The sequence below is a fragment of the Rutilus rutilus genome (genome assembly GCF_951802725.1).
Source record: "Rutilus rutilus genome assembly, chromosome: 6".
Taxonomy (NCBI): Eukaryota; Metazoa; Chordata; class Actinopteri; order Cypriniformes; family Leuciscidae; genus Rutilus; species Rutilus rutilus.
This window is the reverse complement of record NC_140214.1, coordinates 44,156,071-44,177,303: the sequence shown is the minus strand read 5'-3', so window position 1 is coordinate 44,177,303 and position 21,233 is coordinate 44,156,071. Positions and strand designations below refer to the sequence as shown.

General features: G+C 39.7%; 1 protein-coding gene across 1 annotated transcript in view; it reads right to left on the bottom strand.

The window, feature by feature from the left end:
- Positions 1-21,233, bottom strand: part of LOC311292519 (uncharacterized protein) — a 679,077-nt gene that overhangs the window by 265,208 nt on the left and 392,636 nt on the right. The gene's annotated exons all lie outside the window — the stretch shown is intronic.

Sequence of the window (21,233 nt, the reverse complement as noted above, 5' to 3'; positions counted from 1 at the left end):
ACTTTTTTCCCCTCAAGTATGAGTATGAGCTAATATATAATTCTATATAAGTCATAACAGTCTGGTGTATCATATGATGTAAAACATGCAAACATTTTTACAAGGTATTTTATATTTTTTTTTTATATTTTTGATAAACTGTCTCCACTAAAAAAATAAAATAAAATAAAAATCTGACTATTATTTCATATATCTCAGGCTTTACAGGGATAAGTTCATGTTCATGATGAGGAATCACTATAGAGTAATGTAGATGAAGACATTTTCAGATGAGAGCAAAACATGACAAAATATATTAAAAGACTTACAGAGCTCTTCTGGAGGTTTTGATGACTGCCGATAATCTAATGAGACACTCGTCTGATTTCTTGAATTTCTGAAGCTCAAACTCCTCCAGCTCTTCCTCTGATGTCAACAACACAAAGACTAAAGCAGACCACTGGGCAGGTGAAAGGTCACCAGATGAGAGACTTCCTTTGCTAAGGTGGGTTTGAATCTCTTTCACCAGAGTTTGGTCGTTCAGTTCATTCAGACAGTAGAACAGATTGATGGATCTCTCTGCAGGAAGATCATCTTCTAGTTTCTGCTTGATGTACTGAACTATTTCCTTGTTGCTCTGGTCATTGCCGTCTTGCTGTGTCAACAAACCTCGTAAGGGTCGTCGATTGGACTGGAGTGACAGACCGAGACGGAAGCGACGGAAAATGTCCAGGTGTCCATTGTCCCTCTGGAGCGCCTTGTCGTCTTGCTGTGTCAACAGACCTCGTAAGAGTCGTCGATTGGACTGGAGTGACAGACCGAGGAGGAAGCGAAGGAAAAGGTCCAGGTGTCCATTGTCACTCTCGAGCGCCTTGTCCACTGCAGTCTTGAGAAAATCAATCATGGTTTCATTTCTGTTTTCCTGTTCTGTAGACTCATGATCAAACACACTTGTCTTGTTGATGTCTAGAAACAGATGTGCATAAAGGGCTGCAATAAACTCTTGAATGCTCAAGTGAACAAAGCAGTACATGGTACCAAGAACGATCCCTGTTTCCTCCTTAAAGATCTGGGTACACATGCCTGAGTACACTGATGCCTTATAGACGTCAATACCACAGGCTTCCAGGTCTGTGTCATAGAAGATCAGGTTGTTTCTTTCCAGCTGATGAAATGCCAGTTTCCCCAGTGAAAGGATGGCGTCTTTATCCCAGGAAACATCTGGTGTGTATTCTCCATCATACTTTCGGCGGCTCTGCTGGATCTGAAAGCAGAGAAAGTGTGTGTACATTTGTGTCAGGGTCTTGGGAGTGTCTTCAATGTTTGATTCCTGCAGTGTTTTAGAGATCTCATCAGCCTGAGTGTTTTTCACATCATTATTTCTTTTCTCCTCCAGAATGTTCTGGAGAACCGTGGCTGAAATCCAGCAAAAGACTGGGATGTGGCACATGATAAAGAGACTCTTTGATTGTTTAATGTGATCTATGATTGTGTTGGCCTGATTCTGATCAGTGAATCTTTTTTTGAAGTACTCTTGCTTTTGTGCGTCACTGAATCCTCGTATCTCTGTCAGCCGGTCGATACAGTCAGGAGGAATCTTACTGGCAGCTGCTGGTCTGGTGGTGATCCAGATGAGAGCAGAATGAAGCAGATTTCCCTTCATGAGGTTCGTTAGGAGAACATCCAGAGAGGCTGGTGACGACACATCACGCCACGTCTCGTTACAATCAAACTTCAGAGGAAGGCGACATTCGTCCAGTCCATCAAGGATGAACAGCACTTTGAATTGATTCCTTCTTGTAAGGTTCAGTCCTTTTGTCTCTGGGAAAAATTGAGTTATAAGGTCCATCAAACTTAGTTTTTCTTTCTCCTTTAAGTTCATCTCTCTGAATGGAAGAGGAAATATGAAGCTGATATCTTGATTTTCTTTTCCTTCAGCCCAGTCCAGAACAAACTTTTGCACAGAGACTGATTTCCCGATGCCAGCGACTCCTTTTGTCAGTACAGTTCGGATCTCCTCGTCTTGTGCAGGAGCTTCAAACAAATTTGTGCATTCAACCTGTATCTCTTGTGCTTCATGACGCCTGGAAGCAACTTCAATCTGTCTCACCTCATGTTCAGTATTGACCTGTTCACTGCCACCCTGAGTGATATAGAGATCTGTGTAGATGTTATTCAGAAGTGTGGAGTCACCTTGCTTCGCAATTCCTTCAAACACACATTGATACTTCTTCTTTAGGCCACATTTCAGCTGAGGAATGAAGAACAGCTCTTCTAAACACAGGAACAGAAAATAGATAGTTTTAGTCTTCATTTTCTCTCCTACATTTATAAGAGACAATCAGACAGATGATCATGAGTCTCTAACCTTCTAGAACATCAGCAGCTTCATCTTGCTTCATCTCTCTCAGGTAATGTAGTGTGAGATCAAGAGCTGATTCTTTGATACTGGATCTGTTCTCAACAAAGTCCTTCACAAAGTGTTGTGAGTTCTCTTTTTGTAATATTTTCTTAAACTTCTCCAGTTCATTCTTCAGAAATGTGATTATTTTGCTCTCAAGATCCTACAAACAAAAGTAAGAGAAAAGACACAATTTAAACCAAATTTACATCTACATTTGGTCAACACAATTTATTCAATAACTATTATATCTATAAAAAAAAAAAAAAATCCAGTTAAAAGACTAACATGTTAACCAGCTGTTATTTGTAACAAATAGAAAAATAAAAAATATATACTTGCTTCAAAGGAAAAATAGTGATCTAGAGTAATTAAATTTGTTTTTCAATAACATATTTGTTTTTTGTAAATATTAAACATTTATAAAAATGTGTTTTCCTACCTGTAAGATTCCTAGAAGATTGTCTTTGAAATTCTCTTGGTTCCTGTGAGTCTGAACGTCTGAGTCTAATGTCTCATATTGAAGCCTGTAATCAAATAAATAAAATAAATACTGATTTTCCGGGCAAAATATCACAGAAAGAGAAATAAGCATTTGCTGTGAATACTAGGGGTGTCCCCGACTATGGATTTTCATAGTCGAATCAGAATCGTTAAATCTTGTCTATAGTCGACTAATAGTCGAATCATGTGAATGGGGGCGGGGCTTTAACATTGCAAAGCCGCGATGTACAGAAAATCACAAAGATATAGAAGAAAATGTATAAAAACATTTTGAATCAATAAAACTAAGAAATAACATAAATAACTCCAGAAAGGCCACACTGCAGACAGAATTTACATTTCACATGCAAATCAAATTAAATCGGCTAAATTACCGGCTGTGCGAGCAGGCTCTAAGTACAGCACAACATCGATGCACCGAAAAAATAAACAATTAATTTACAAAATGTAATTAGAACAGAATATACTTTTCTAATACATAAAAATACAAAACGAAATAAATCAGAATCAAGTCACAACATGAGGAGCAAATGTGTGCAAAATGCCTAAAGTGCAGGGGAACATATATTCAAAACACAAGCCACAAATAGTTAGATTAGATTACCCTGACAGATCAATAAATAAAATAAAAATAAAAAAGAAATTATTAAAATAACTAGAGTTAGTCAGAATTGTCAACTTTGTCTTTTTAACTGCAGAAACAACAATAAATGCTAAACTGGAGTGGCAGTCTTTTTAGCTAAAAATGTTCACAGCATCCAAAAATCAAATTAGAACCGGCTGAAAGTTTTGAAATCACTTGTACCCTATACCTGATCGAGAGAACAAATGCAGTCTTTCACTCTGTCTGTGTCCATTGGAGTCTTTTTAAATTGTGCGCGCGGATAAAATACATTCTAAAACACTTAACGTGAAAAACATTTAATGACTTAATCTCCTAAAATAGTTAAATTAAAATATGAAAACGCTTTACTATAGTAGGAACGCATTGCGTTCATATTCTGGGTTCATCTGCACATAGTATGGTTTCTTAATAAAGTGTGTAGGCCTACTGTGTACATGCATTAAGCCACTGCGTTAAAGTGACTTTTAAGCGTTTTAAAAGCTTTTTTCACGTTAAGCATTTTAGAATGTCCCGTGGAAAACCAACTTGTTAACGTTGGCCGGCAGAAGTGCGATCATGGTTTTCCTGATGCTAAATCCAGCCTTGGAGAATATCCTTTCTGATGGTGTACATCCACACTTTAGATTTTCTTATCCCAGACATTGTTAAAGATTTAAATCCTTGCCGCCAAGATGCTCCTCTGTCGGTCACGGATTGAAAGTGAAACTTAAATCTCACGGGGTGTTTGGATTTATTCACGCACGTTAAAAAATATTTATTAAAAGCTTCTTTCTTTGCACATTTTTATATACAGCATTATCATAATAGGCTGGATATTAACGTATTGACAGAAAACCGGTAGTTCTATGTGAAATCAGACATTGAGCGCCCTCATATAGCCAAAGTGGCATGATCCTCGTTTCATAACACCTCTGCGAAGATTCGACCATGAGATCGGTAGTCGAATCAGGCTCCTCCAATCGAAGCATCGAATCTTCGACTATTCGGGGTCACCCCTAGTGAATACTCTAATAAATATTTGATCGGATTTATGATAAATATTTGATCTAAAAATGTTTCATGATTGGTATTCACTGATATAACTTTTAAACACAGTCAATGTGTGACAAAAAATTAGAAACTCATGAAATACCTTTTATTAGATGATGGTGTTTTCTCACTGAAGTTTGGTGGATTTCCACCTTTAGACCGATCACTCTTCAGAGACACAGAGCTGGACACATGTGAGCCTGATCTTACACTGATGACACAAAGAACAGAGAGAGAGAAAAAACACTTTACTACAGGAGATACTTTAGTCTCATTTGAAAAGATTTAATATTGCAAATAGTAATTAAATGCAGTATAGCTGTGCATTTGTTCATTTATGACTACAGTCGGATGGATAAATATATATATGTTTAGTTGCATGATCTATTTTCCATAGTGTATTTGTGTCTCTTTGTGGCTGCCTGTGTAATTGTGTTACTGAATGAGTTTCATAAGGTTCCCAGGAATTGAGTTTTATTGAGACTTATTGTTTTATTCAGTCAAGTTCAATCATATACACCACTGTAGACAAATAATACAACCCTATCATGTAAACACACAAAATACCTGTTATTAGATGATGGCGTTTTCTCACTGAAGTCTGGTGGATCATCTTTAGACCGATCACTCTTCAGAGACACAGAGCTGGACACATGTGAGCCTGATCTTACACTGATGACACAAAGAACAGAGAGAGAGAGAAAACACTTTAGTAAAGGAGGATCAACTGTGTGTGAAACACATCTGTGTCTTTATCTAATCCTCCACAGAAATACACACACTCACACAATTTACTGTTTTATAGTTAAAGGTCATTTTATTTTACTGGCTCACATTAGTTAAACGATTTCTTTAATATACATGAGTGAGATTAAACATGTTAAAAAATACTTCACTCTAATTTATGAGAACATTTCAAGTTTTTGTTTATTGACAGAAATAGAGAGCAGAAATGTCTGTGTGACACAGTTTTGTTATCATACTTGAATTAAATTAAGTGTATAGTGTAAACTCGCGCTCAATCGGCCCAAAGTCCGGCGTCCGACCAGCGCGGAAGGTCTTAACGTGTTACTGTCCTTTTCTCGAGGCAAAGTATTTTTTGATTAAATGCAATACATTTGAATATGTATTCTCTCGTTCTTTCATCTGACTCCATAAATGAAAAGGTTTTAATGATATCTGTGGATCATTAATTGTGAGTGTTTGACTATTCCTTTTAACTCTTTAGTAAAATAATGTCAAAGTCAGTTAGAATAATCAAATGTAACAATTTATTATGTCAGGTAAATGTATCATGCCAATTTCATAATCATTTCGAAGATAATCGATACAAAACATCAAATTCTCTGGAATAAAGAAAAGATGCAAACCCAACATTAAGAAATAGACATGAGGCTGAGAGACCTCTCTCTCTCTTACTCTCTCTCTCAGCCTCACGGGCGAATCTGAGTTACAGAAAAGGCCCCGAACTCTCTGCTGCATTTCCTTATATAGACAAGCCTTTCACTTGGAAACGTGCTAACAATAGAAATTTGCATTCAGAGGTAGCACCTCTTGTGACCATTTGCTTGAGAGACCACCTTCCTTTTTGTGTCAGTTATCCATAAACTCTTAAAAACCTTATTACCTTTTGTTTTACTTATTCTGAAATGAGACATCTATCCCAGTCGCACTGTGACATTTTAAATGGTACCAAACATGAAACTTTCGTCTCGATGGTGCACGAGGAGGAGTTCAAATGGTAATCTCCAGAGAGGTCCTTTTGTCCTCTCAGGGTCTGGTCACCCCCGAAACAGACTGTCCGGCATCTTGTAATTTCTCAATTCCTGCAATAGTTATTTACTAATGTCTGTCAATAATTGTATGATCTAAAATCTAAAGTCATTTATTTGGATTAATTCAGCATCTAGAAGGTTATTAACAAATTATTAACTGTGATATTTTCTATAGAGCAAACAGGGCTTTATAGACAATGTCAGAGTTCATTTAAGAAGTTATAAACTGAAGTTGTGTAAAGCATGTGCAAATATAAAACAATGCTTAAAGTTGTGTTATTGACAGGGAAACACAAAGTCCAGTAGAGTTTAAACTGATGAAAACAGACGCAGTCTTACCTGTGTTTCTCTGAGAGACTCATCTGAGAGAGAGAGTCCTTTCCTCTTTCCTCTGACATACTGCAGCTAAACTGACACTGAAAACTGATCAGCACTGCTTTCTGGAAACACTCAATCCTTCAGCATCACCTGGAAATGACACCATTTTACACAGATGAAGAACATCTTATATAAGACAATAATGAAGAATGCTGAGTTATCATCAACAACAGCAACCGCAAAAACTATCTATAAAATAAAGTGAGTTACAGACAAATATACTGCCATGTAAAATAACCAAATGGTCTTAATCATTTCTGATTGTTTAGTGAGTTTAACTGACTCTAAATATTAAAGGGGTGATGAACTGAGAAATCAAAATTTCCTTGAGCTTTTGACATATAAGAGATCATCATACTATAATAATATCCTGTAAGTTTCAGAACTGAAAACTACCTTGTTAGTCCAATAAAAGCTTTTATAGACATCAGGCTCAGCAAACGACTCGTTTTTCAAAGTGGGGATCTATGACGTCAAAGAGGATAAAACCCCGCCTCCACAAAAGAAGATCAACGCCTACTTCAACACGGCCTGTTTAGCCCCGCCCACCGATTCGCCCAAACATGCTGAATAACATAGGACGACATGATAATTGCTAAACCGGATCGAGCTACTTACAAGCAATAAACATGCTGTTTACTAAATATTGTGCAGCGCCTGTTTGTGGAATCAGACAGTCTGCATAAGCTTCCTTCGGATTCCAGCATGGTTAAACTTTATTAAATCAGTCAATCACAATTTCCCGACACGGATCTGCCAGCAACATGTAAGTAACCATGTGTATTCTAATGTCTGATCTGTGATCAGTGATTTCTGTGTAATTATTCAAGTTCAGATATTTCTCTTAAAATCGTTCAATACTGTTTATGCATCAGTGACTAGGGTTGGGCGATGTCCCCTAAATTGGCAGTTGACGATGTTTACAGTAAAACATCGCAATGGACGATGAAACCGTCGTGGGGGGGGTTATACTATATGCTTGTCCGTGTTGCACTCGGAGCGCGCGCACAGCATCCTGTCAGTACAATTCAGGTCTCTTTCGCGACTTATCGCGCTTTTAATATTTCTTTTCAATAAAGCACATCCTGCTCTTTTCTTTCTCATTCATTCATGTTTTATTATTAATAACTTTAAACAGAATCGTCAACTGAAATCTGCGCAGATTATCAACAATACGACACATTTATAGGACATAAAGGGTCTCTGCGGCAAAAGTGAAAGTACCAGCGGCCAGCGGATGAAATGTTTCGAAATGTCTCTTTGCACAGCAAAGCACCCGTTTCAATAAAATTATATATTAAAGTTTATATAGCCTACTTTTACATTTTCGCTGCTGTTCTAAAATGATTTCCGCCATCACCTTAAACAAGCAGCAGCTGCTTGAATCCCAGTGCAGGAGCTGTAACTGTTAGGTTACCACAGAAACGTAAGCGGTTAGTTGATTGCTGTGGTGACTCGTGACACTCGCGAACAGCACTGAACACGCACGTCTTAAATTTTTTATCGTTCGTTGGTAAAGGGTGAGAGACCTTGCGAGCCACATGATTTTTGCCTAAGAGCCAGGTGTGGCTCGCGAGTCAGGTTCCCAACCACTGGTGTACACATGAACACGAATTGCCGTGAGACTGGGCTGGTCTCACAGGGTGGGGGCGTGGCATCACGATGGTGGCTCACGTGATATCGTCCATCGGCACAACCCTATCAGTGACTAAACGATCAACTTAACATATTTTCTCTTAGTATTATGAAAATAATCTTTTTTAAACTGTTATTAAATTATACAGAAAGCGATCAAAGAACGATCCCTTTCCAATCGCCCAAGCTGTCAATCAAACAGCACAGCGCGAGCCGCGAGAGCTTATCTGGACACTTACCAAACTCGTGATGAAATAATGACACTGTTACACTACACAACGAAGCTCTTACTGTGTATTCACATCGTGTTTGCATTGTGATTTGGTGTAAGCATTTGTGAGAGTGCAAAAATTGCTTTGCAATGATAAGATCTTTATTCACACGATCAACAGACTGTCATCTGCTCAGTCAGTGCTCATCATGCTGCAACCTTTCATGTGATGGAATAGATTTCAATATAATGCTTTAAACGATACTTTTCACGATTTGTTAATCTCGATAGCTGTAATAGTAAAAACATAGCCTAGTAAAAGTTTTCGAGAGAGTGCATGTAATACTAGCTATTTCATATGCAAGCATGTCAGCCAATCACAGCAGTCTCACAGCAGACACGCCCCTTAAAACAGAGCGTTCAAATCTGAGGCTGAAATCAGGCTTGGAAAAATGGCATTCATTTATAAATTATGACAATTTTTGATGTAAAAATCATACTAACATTATAAGGGCACCCCAGGCAACATTATAAAATAATAAAACAATCCAGTTCATGACCCCTTTAAAGGAACACGCCGACTTTTTGGGACTTTAGCTTATTCACCGTATCCCCCAGAGTTAGATAAGTCCATACATACCATTTTCATCTCCGTGCGTGCTGTAACTCTGTCTGACGCACTCACCGCTAGCCTAGCTTAGCACAAAGACTGGAGGTAAATGGCTCCAGCTAGCATACTGCCTAGAGCCCTGCACGGGGCAAAACATCCAGCCCTAACCGAGACCTGGCCCGTGGTGTTCAAGCCCTAATCTAGACCCAGCCCGAAAACGTCTGCAATTTTTCAGCCCCAACCCGACCCGAGACCAACATCAATATCACTTTGAGCTCTCTCTGACGCGCGCTGTCTCTGCTAGACGCACACGCATACACATGCTACTAGGTAAAATTTTATTATAGGCCTCAAACATAACTACCACCACCGACAATCATGCCCACAAATATTAATACAGACTGTACATTACAGAGAATCATAAGCATGCAGTAGAGAATATTATATAGCCAAATGTGATCCAGCAGTAAATAAAGATTTACGGCCTACCTTTCTTTGATGCCAAGTAACTTTACTGAAGAACAACGTTTCAAAGAACTTTTCGCCAACTGGCTAACATTAAATAATATTAAAAATATAATAAAGAAAAAAAAAATCCGTTGAACTGAGTATATAGGCTCATTCACTGTTTATTTGCGAGTGTTGTGAAGAAAAAGAATAGCATCCACTGTTGAAGGCTTCAGGCTCGGTAATCAAATCAAAACTCTTTCAAAATGCAGCTTTTCCTGAAGTAGTATTGGGAACGTTTAGTAATTCCCCACGCCCCAACTTCTCCCTGATGCTCTGCATGGTCAACTGTCACCTAATGCATTGCACTCGCGTCGCATTACTCGCATGATCGCCCAAAAAAATTTGACCGACTGCTCCCAATAAGTGACAAAATATCGACAACATTTTCCTATTGACATGTTGTGATTTGTATAGTCACAGTGTGTACAAATAACATGGTCACATATTCTCAGAAGGCGAAGCACTGCTACTTGGGCGGAGTGATGTGCTCGCAGTGCCTGAGACGCCCCGTGGTGAGGAGCAGAGAGTTCCTCAGAGTTGGAGTAAATCACTCCGCAGAAGTAGCAGTGCTTCGTCTTCTGAGAATATAGTTCCCAGTATGTATACGGTTAGAAGATGGCTGTGTCTCGTGTGACCTTGTTATTCGTACACGCGGTGACTAAACAAATCACAACATCTAAATAGGAAAATGTTGGCGTTATTTTGTTACTTATTGGGATCAGTATGCTAGCCGGAGCCGTTTACCTCCAGTCTTTGTGCTAAGCTAGGCTAGCGGTGAGTGCGTCAGACAGAGTTACAGCACGCACGGAGATGAGAAAGGTATGTATGGACTTATCTAACTCTGGGGGATACAGTGAATAAGCTAAAGTCCCAAAAAGTCGGCGTGTTCCTTTAATTCATCGGGGAAAAGCAATTCTGTTTAAAACTTTGAGTGGGAAAACTGAAGCTGATTTGTAATATTCTCTATTACAGTTTTATATCATTTTACAATCATATTTACCCAATCTTTATTAATTGTTGAATCGCTTGTCATTTAATACTTCAAGTTCACAATTATGAATTATTTCATTACTTTCAAATGATCCTAAAATAACTGATTGAGTAAAAGTAACCTGAATTATAATAGACATACTGTATAACTATCTAATCATAATTGCTATATGAACCGAAATATTCAGTTTAATAACAGCAGATTGTTGTTCATTGCCGTCAGGCTTCATCTGTCTGTCTACTGTTAATGTCTGCTTCAAAAATACTTTCGATTTCACATCACAAAAACAACAGCCTAAAACTGAAGAGGAAACGGGAGAAAACTTTGAAAAACATGTTTATTTTAAATGAACCTTTCTCACTAAAACTTTTTGTGTTTTAACTTCAAAAGATTGTAATTTCTGTTCGGAGTAGCAGAAGAACAGCCTTCTGTAACTTCACATTTAAATCACGCTTAATATACAATATGAAGTTCCTAATAATTACAAATGACTTTAATGGAGAATGTATTAAACTTACTTGCAGTCTTGTCCACTAAGAAGAGAGTTTATCAGTATTTTAAACTCAGTAACGCTTGTTGTCAGTCCGCGCGCGTCGTTCTCAGAATCTCTTGCTGGTCTCGATGGATTGTGGATTAAACACAGAAATGGCCGCGAGTGTTATTAGATTTGGAGGCATTGTGCTAAACTGACATCTGTAGAAATGTTTTCTGGATCATAGATCAGATCAAAACCAGTGAGCAACAGGTTTGGGTATCAGGGGTCTCATGTATAAAACTGTGCGGATCCTTACTAAAAGTGTACGTGCGCCAGAAAAACAAAAATGGCGCACGCCAAAAAATATTATACTTACAAATAATAAGCCAGAACCTGCGCAAGATTCCTTTTATAAATCCCAGTCAGCGGAAAATTGCGCCACATGCGTCTCCACCCCGAAATAAACATATATGGAGCTTACAATGGCTAGTGTGATATTATATTTGTTCATGTGATAAGCTTGGTGAGTGAAATTATAGCTGTATTATCTTTCTGTTTATGTATAATTTTCTAAAAGCGACCAAAACGACATTTAACTCCAGAAGCTCACCATCGTTTCGCCAAACTGCTCCGTCTCCAAAATGTGGGTCAAGTTTGTTTTTATAAATCACATTTTATGCGTCGGAAGTGTCGTCCGCCTCTCTCAGGGCCTGTTCTGTGCGACGCAACGGTGATAAACGAGGCCCAGATGCTGTTACTTTCGTTTTCCTCTTCTTCGTGTGTTTTACAGGAGGGTTTGGAACAGCTGAACAGTTGCACACCGACACCTACTGCACTGGAGCGGGATATTATACCACATATATCTCTAAATCCTGTTTAAAACCTCTTAAATAGACATTTCAACAGTGCATCTGTTATATTCCCTGTTTCTGGACTATTATCTAAGATGCTGGATATTGTAAATGACTCACATCCTGAGGTTTGTGTTATACATTCAGTCCTTTTGTTTTGTATTAGGACACAAATGATTCATGATACAAAAATAGAGCTGGATATGGCCAAAAATATCATCATAATTTGTTTGTTCACAATTAAACTCTAATTTAGGGCCCAACATTATTATATATATATATTTTTTTTTTTCCTAAAGTGTGTTTTTTATAATATTTTTCTGGATTCTATGTTTTATGATTTAATGCAAATGTATCATCAAATATGGTGTCTTTTGAAATGAATTCAAACTTTCTTTTTATTTTTTTTTATTTTTTTTATTTATTAGAATATGCAAGATGTACATAAGTTGGGATCACAAACAGGGAAAACAAATAAACAAACAAACAAACAAGCAAAACAAAACCAATACAGTCAGGAACTGACAGATGCGTGCATTTGTGTGTGTGCGTGTGTGCATGTAAAGGTAACTGGGTGGATGTGTCACAGTACATACTTTGAAGAACAAGAGATAGAGAAAATATATATATATATATATATATATATATATATATGCAAATAAACATACATACATAAACATGTATAAGTCAATATATGAAAACAAATAACAGATATAAATAAAACAAATATAAAGAAATCAATCAGTGGTAAGGAGTGACTACTAAAAATACTATAACATCTACTACTACAACTACTACTTCAACAACCACTACAACTACTACAAACTTTCTTTTAAGATGTAATCAGTTTCAGTGTGTGTTTGACAGTAGTTTTTCTCAGGTGAAACGGGGTGACTCTGACTCTGAAGAGCAGCTCTGGAGATGAAGATCATGTTGTCCTCATACAGTGAGACTGTGTGTGTGTGTGTGTGTGTGTGTGTGTGTGTGTGTGTGTGTGTGTGTGTGTTTACTTATGTCCCTTTTGGGTACATTCACCAGGATACACACCAGTAAACTGAGGACCACTTTAAAAATTGAGGACATTTTATATGTCTTCATTTGTTTGACTATATAATGGCATTCAGCATGCTCTAAAATGGTGGCCAGGCTTAAAATCTCACTTGTCCCAAAAAATCACTTTTAAGTGATTTGTGTACCTGAAGTGTGTATGCCCCCCCACCAACTAAAGTGTGTATAACACAGCGCCCTCTAGGAGTACTGCACTTCCGGAAAAGATACACACTTTGGGGATTCTGACCAATCAGAGCGCAGTAAGCTACTACGAGAGCGGGACTTGATGAACTGACAAATCAGATGCCAACACGTCATCAACAAACATGGCGGAGGCAAAAACAATAATGATTAAATGAATTAATTGACAGATAATCCCCATGAATTATAGATAAATTCCCAATAATTAGTATTTCAATAAAAATAGACTAATTTGCCCTGAGCAGGAGCTCTCCCGATTTATATGAGCATGTTTTTAAACTTTAATCCAGTTTTGCCCTCGCATCAGTCTGCTCTGTGTGTGTGTAGTATATAGTGCCGCGCACATATACTGATGTTAAATAGTACCCGCTTAGAGGCGGAGTGATATGGTTATGAGTCCTGTTGTTGTTGTAGCCTGTTGCCTGTTGCTGGAGCTGCCGCTATTAAAAGAGCAAACAACTTACCCTGTGTCATCCTTCCATTCACCATGATGCACGTTATAATATGGTAGCAAACAGAAACTACTACATGGTGTCAGAAGCTGGTTCAGTTTGCCGTTTATTTTTTATTTTGCCGAAGTTAGGTACGGACTTTTGCTAACAGCTAAGCTAGCGTGAGCGAGCAGGCAGCTATGCTCGGGAGCGGGAAAGAGATGGAGCAGTTCAAATTACCGTCCCCGCTGGTGCTAACAGGCAATATATGCGAAAACTGGAGAAGATGGGAACAACGCTTTCAAATATACATGACTGCAAGTGGTGCTGAAGGAAAGGAAGCTAAAGAACAGGTAGCCATCTTGATGCATGCACTTGGAGAAGACGCTCTCGAAGTATACAACACATCTGACGTTGTACAAGCGGATGAAGCAGAGCTAACAGTGGATGATATTTTATATGCATTCAAAACATATTGCCAGCCAAAGAAAAACACGGTGTTTGAAAGACATCAGTTTTGGGCTCATCCCATGGCAGAGTCAGTCACCATTGAGAAATATGTGACTGAGTTGAGACAGAAAAGCAAGGACTGTGAATTTGGTGCATCAGAAAAAGACATGATTGTTCAGTTTGAATGATCCACGGCTCAAAGAAAGGCTGTTAAGAGAGTCAGATCTTAGTTAGATCTAGAGAGAGCGATTGACATCTGCAGAGTAGTGGAGACGGCCAAAGCGCAAATACAAGCAATGAATAAGACAACACAAGAAAGAGCAATACATGCAGTGAACAAGACCAAAGGCAAAGACTACCAACATTGGAAACAAGGAAGAAAACTACAAGTCCAGAGTGACAGCAAGAAAATAAAGGATCAAGTGTGCAGGAAATGTGGAAAGACACATCAACCAAGGCTTTGCCCAGCATTTGGAATCTCGTGCCGAAAGTGTGGTAAGCTCAATCACTACGCAAAGATGTGTGAGTCTACAAAAGCAACACATAAGATGAAAATGCATGATTTGAGCCCAGAAATAGACACACTTTTCATTGGGACAGTGAACTTTGATCACATAAGCACTAAAAGAGACAATTCCTGGTATGCAGACATAAATGCTGGAGACATATCTGTTAAGTTTAAGTTAGACACAGGGGCAGAAACAAATGTACTACCGCAGGCTGTGTACAAAACATTAGAGAACACAAGAAGAAAAGCCAGGCGTGAAAAACAAATAAACTTGCAACTGAAACCGACAAAGACTGTGTTGGTGGCGTACGGTGGAGTTCAGCTGAAACCAGAAGGAACAATCTCACTGGAGTGCTCCACTGCCCAAACCAAATCCAACCTGCATGTTCTACGTGTTGAACCACTCAGACACAGCTATCCTAGTCAAGGATGCATGTGAAGCATTATAGTCCAGGCGTTTTAAGAAAAAAGGGTAATAACAGTAAAAGACTAAATGTTAAGGTCTGAATGGAACCCATTTAGGCTACCCATGAGCATTAATACATAGAGGCAGGAAGAAGTACTTTAGAAACCAGCCTTTATTAATGTTTAAGAGATGGGGTTTGGGGCTGGGTCCGTGGGACTGTTTCTGGGGGACGAGTCTGAGGCAAGAACAGGAGACAATGGTGAGTAGAATGCAGAAGACAAAAAGGTAGGTAAAATAAAAAGTGAATCCCAAGAAATAGTCCCATGGTCCCAGCCCCAAACCCTATCTCTGCAATAATAATTAATAAAGGCTGGTTTAAAGTACTTCTTCCTGCCTCTATGTATTAATGCTCATGGGTAGCCTAAATGGGTTCCATTCAGACCTTATCATTAAGTATTTTACTGTTCTGTGTCAACAAGATTCAACAAGACATTTTCTCCTGGCTAGACCCAATGTTTAGATCTGTTGTGGTATTTATGCAAATTAGCACATCTGTAATTAGATTATGCACCGTTTGTCCATGTTAACAAACAATTAAAAAAAACTTGTAATACATTTTTTGTTTGTCTTGATGTAAGTAATCAACTCAGTCATTTTCATGGTGATATCTAAAGGTTACATTTTTTACCCTATTCATGTGAGAAAAATAATGAATAGGCATATGAATAGGCTATATTTGGGTCTTTTTCTGAACTTTCCCCTAATGGGATTCTTCGGGGCTTTTTTTTTTTCCTTACTCAGGACATATTGAGGATACAAAATCAGTTGAGTTTGCTTCTGTTGCAATTTGTTCACGGTTGACCCCCATTTTGGCTTAAAACGCCTGGACTATTAGGTCTGATAAAAAGGATGGACATTGACATGCTCGCAGTCAAGTTCCCAACTACAAAAGAGGAGCTGCTTAAGCAACATGCAAGTGTCTTTGAAGGACTTGGTGAGTTCTCAGGTGAACATCACATCCACATTGACCCTACAGTCACTCCTGTTATACATGGCTGCAGGAAAGTACCACTGGCAGTTCTAGATAGACTGAGAGACACGCTTGATAACCAGTTCACTAGTTCACACTTACAAATAAGTCAGATTAAATGCGTATTTGGCGTGCTGTCCGAGGAGAGGGCTCCGGGCTCGGTATTCGGCCCGAACCCAGAGTACTCCCCCCTTTTTCCTGGCTGTGAAAGAACAAGCCAAGGGTGAGGAGTCGGGGTGGTGGAGGGATGCTGAAACTGTCAAGGAAGTTAGGTGAGTTGACAGAGTGAATATATATATATGCTTCCTCTCATGCTGATAGGGTAGACATGGTAATTGTTTGATGAGATGATTGATAGATTGGTTGATTGATTATTTGAACGTGCTCCTCCCGAACTTTGTTTATAAAACATAATTTAAAATCAGATGTTATTGAACAAGTAACTGAGCCGACAACATGGGTCAATAGCCTTGTAGTCACTGAAAAGAAAGACAAGAAGAAGCTGAGGGTTTGCCTAGACCCTACAGACTTAAATAAAGCTATTTTGAGACAGCATTACTCAGTTCCCACAGCAGATGAGGTGTTGTGCAAACTTGCTGGTAAGAAAATCTTCACAGTGCTGGATGAGAAGGACGGCTAATGGCAAATAAAGCTGGACAAGGAGTCGTCACTGTTGTGTACTTTCAATACGCCATGGGGGGGCTATAGGTTTAAGCTCCTACCATTTGGGATCAAGTCGGCGAGTGAAGTTTTTCAGCAGCGCAACTTTGAAACATTTGGGGACATCACAGGTGTTCACATAATTGCTGATGACATGATTACCGCTGCATCCACAGAAAAGGAAATACTGCAAAAAGTGATGACTAGAGCAAAGGAGGCTAACGTCAAATTCAACAAAGAGAAGATCCAATACAAGGTGAACAGTGTCAAATACATGGGTCATGTTGTGACCTTTGAGGGCATTAAAGTGGACAATGCAAAAGTTGAGGCAATAGTTGACATGCCTTCACCCACAGACAGACCTGCACTGCAAAGCATGCTTGGGATGATCAAGTATCTCTCACAGTACATACCTGGAGAAGCAACAGCCCCAGCGCCATTGAGACAACTGCTGAGAAAGGACAGTGTATGGCAATGGCAACACGAACATGAGGAAGCTGTAAAGAACCTAAAGAATGCGCTCATAACAGCACCCGTTCTCAAATTCTTTGACCCAAAGAAAGCTGTTGTGATACAAGCAAATGCATCCAAGGACAGTTTAGGCGCATGTCTAAGCAAGATGGACATCCTATCGCCTATGCATCCAGAGCTCTAACAGACACAGAAAAAAACTATGCACAGATAGAGAAGGAGCTTCTGGCTATCGTGTTTTCAGTCAAGCGCTTTCATCAGTACGCCTATGGAGTCAAGGTTAATGTGCAGACAGATCACAAACCTTTGGAAACAATCTTGAGAAAGCCACTGGGAACAGCTCCGTCCAGACCACAGCGGATGCTACTTCAGCTGCAGCGCTACGACCTGAATGTAATCTACACGCCAGGTAAAGAGTTACTGATCGCAGACACACTCTCGCGAGCAACTACACAAGAGCAACAGAGACAGTGTGACATTTTTGACGAAAAAGTGATCTATGCTCTTGAGCCAACAGAGGCCCTGAGCCCAGAGACTCTGGCACAGTTAAAGTCTGAGACACAAAAGGACATCATATTGCAAACATTGCTAAACATTCACAGGCACGGCTGGCCACAGCACAGGAAACAAGTTGACAAAAAGGTGATACAGTACTGGCCTATTAGGCACACAGTGTCGATAAGAGATGGAATAATGTTTGCAGGTGGCAGAATTATTCTACAGAGTAAAATGAGGCCAGACATGTTACAGAGGCTGCATGTGGCACACCAAGGTATGCAGCGCACCAAAGCTCTGGCAGGAGTACACTGGTATTGGCCAGGTATGACAAGAGACATAGAAAAAAAATGGTTGAGTCATGTCCAACTTGCCAGCAGTTCCAACCTCGCCACCAGAGGGAGCCGATGATCTCTCATGAAACCCCAGAGCTTCCTTGGCTGAAAGTAGGAGCTGACATATTTGAAATCAGTGATCAGTCATTTCTTATGGTTGTGGATTATTTCTCCAAATACCCGGAAGTACTTAACATCAGAGACAAGACGGCACACACAGTCATTAACAAGATGAAGTCGGTATTTGCCAGAGTGGGAATACCTAAAGAGATTGGCCCTCATTTATCAAAAGTGCGTACACCAAATTTCCAGCGTACACCTGGCGTACACCCAAAACCACGGTGACTTTGAGATTTATCAATATGGACGTTGGCGTACGGCACGCTCAAATCCTACGCCAGCTCAGGAGGTGGTGTACGCACGTTTTGAATGCGGGAATGCGCAGAAAAACAATTCCTAACACCACAAAACGCACTGACAAACTAAAAGATATAATATATTATGACCCACTGTAAAAAAAACAACAACATAGTAATTATAAACTTCAGTGTTTATTTTTGTGCAACATGGACTTCAATGTTTAATTTGTGTGAATTTACCAAAGCATTTGAATTGTAGGCATATGTATTCCTTAAGTTGCGAGCCTGTGCGCTTTACCTGACGTTTCAAGCCTTGTTTATACTTTCGCCTGGCTCTGCAGCGCGAGTCTCCGCAGACTGCGCGCGCACCTCCCCAAACGGACGAGGGGTTACTCGACGCGCTCGCCGTTGTACTATTCTTTGAAACGATGGTTAGGCCAGGGTTAGGCCCGGCAGGTGTGCACGGACTGGGTTTAGTAATGAAAGGCTTTCAATTACCAAAAAAATAATTAAGACTGACAAAATAATAAAAATGCCATTCTTCTTATTTAAAATAATAATAATAATACAAATAATAATAATAATAACGACATTCTTCTTCTAAATAACAATAAGCGTCATCATTAATAATAAAAATCTAGAAATCAATTTTGTTTCTTTCCACTTCCCTGGTTTCGCTTTCTCTTTCTCAAAGAAGTTTCTCTTCTTTGCCGTCTTCCGTGTGTCCATGGCGTAAAATGAGGGCGTGGGGGGAGCGGAGACTTGAATATATAGGGGCGTGTTATTCTAATGACGATCGTTTTCCACCGCGGCATTTATCAAGGGCAGGTATTGCGTACACCTGGATTTCAAAGGTACGCACAGCTTCATAAATCAGGCGATGAGAGGAGTGTAAGCATAATCTTACGCCAATATATACGCCCATTTCTACGCAAGAATGATAAATGAGGGCCATTGTGTGCGACCATGTGCCTTTTGCAAGCCAAGAAATGAGAAAGTTTGCCACAGCACGGGGAATTAAGCTCACTCATTCCAGCCTTGGCTATGCGCAGTCAAATGGCCTGGCCGAGAGAACTGTGAAGACTGTTAAATACCTGTTAAAGAAGGCCAAACAAACCAATACTGACCCGTTTCTGGCACTTCTAACTCTGAGGAACACTTACCTATCACAGGAATGGACTATTCTCCAGCACAACTGCTTATGGGCAGGGTCCTGAGAAGCACTTTACCCAGCTCAAGCACAGTGCTGCAACCTGCAGTGCCAACTAATGCACATTCTACTCTTCAGGACCTCCAGCGAATACAGCGCACTCGTTACAACAGAGGCACTAAGAAACTTCCTGCGCTGCCGCCTGGTGGGACTGTTCACATGCAAACTGACCGAGGATGGCGTCCTGCTGTTGTCACGGCGACACGTGCTGAACCACGGTCCTATGACATAGTGTCATCATCTGGACAGCAGTACAGACGCAACAGGAGACACCTAAGGAAGACACCAAGCAAGATTCAGGTGTATACTGAACCGGACAGTCTTGAGGATGAGCAAGACAGCACCCCGGACGCTCCTGCTGACGCTCCTACTGGTGTTGATGAGACTGCATGTGTGGAGCCTTCCTCTTCTCCACAGATGGGTCAAACCAGAAGCGGCCGAGTCATTAGGCCACCAGTGAGATTCAAAGACTATGTGTTAAGCCAGTAAGTGCATACAATATTTGACTAATGTTGTGTTTATAAAAAAAAAAAAAAAAAAAAGGAAATGGTAGATATGCAATGGTATGTTCAGCTTAAATTTAAGGTATCCCTGATTGATACACATTGAAATATTATTTCAGTTTAGCTACATTTTACATCTTCTCTGCTAAAGATAAACTTTTGTTTTATTATAAAAAAGGAGGATGTAGTATAGAGTGCCGCGCACATATACTGATGTTAAATAGTACCCGCTTAGAGGCGGAGGGATATGGTTATGAGTCCTGTTGTTGTTGTAGCCTGTTGCCGGAGGCCTATAGCAAACAGAAACTACTACAGTGTGTGTGTGTGAAGATCGCGCTGCTGCCCCGCCCCCGCATCACCGAGACTATACAGCACGTACAGTAACTTACATAGGAGTTTATTAACCATATAGGAACGAGTTTCAAGCGGGGAAGGGACAGACACATTACGTCATGTGAATTTAAAAAGTAAATATATCCTGCCAAAAGCGGAGGGACAACTGTTTAAATCTGTCAATGTGTGATGATTTATTCATCTGAGTCTGTACAATAAAAATACACAAGCCACAAAAATATTTGAAAGCATGCAAAAATCGATTGCTTTTATGAGTGATTTTATTTGTTTTAAGTGTTTTCTCCTACTTTGCACTCTGCCGTTCCCTCTCATATTACAACGCATTCTCATCCTAGGGCGCCATATACTGAAGCTTTTGACATTTCGTCAACATCCGACGCACATGGCACCCTTTAGCGTCAATATGAGACGCACATTATGGGTAGGTTTAGGTCTGGGGTAGGGTTAGGGTTAGACCGCTAGGAGGCGCCTTCTGGCCCATATTTATCTGCGTCTCATATTGACGATATTAAAGGGTGCCATGTGCGTCGGATGTAAGCGTCAGTATATGATGCCTTTCCCTGAGCGGCCGCCGTATGAAGGTATTTTTGGGGCAAAACTACTGAACACATGTGAGAGCGGAATTTGTAGCTGTAGAGCATACCCACACATGTGTATCAATAAAGTCACACACAAGTCACAGAGAATTTTTTTTTAGGAGTTGTAAACTTGTAGATTTTTTTTCCTCTCCTACAAACACAACACAACAGTTACACCTTCACACATTCTTCACTGCAGGTGCACAAATCCTATTCTA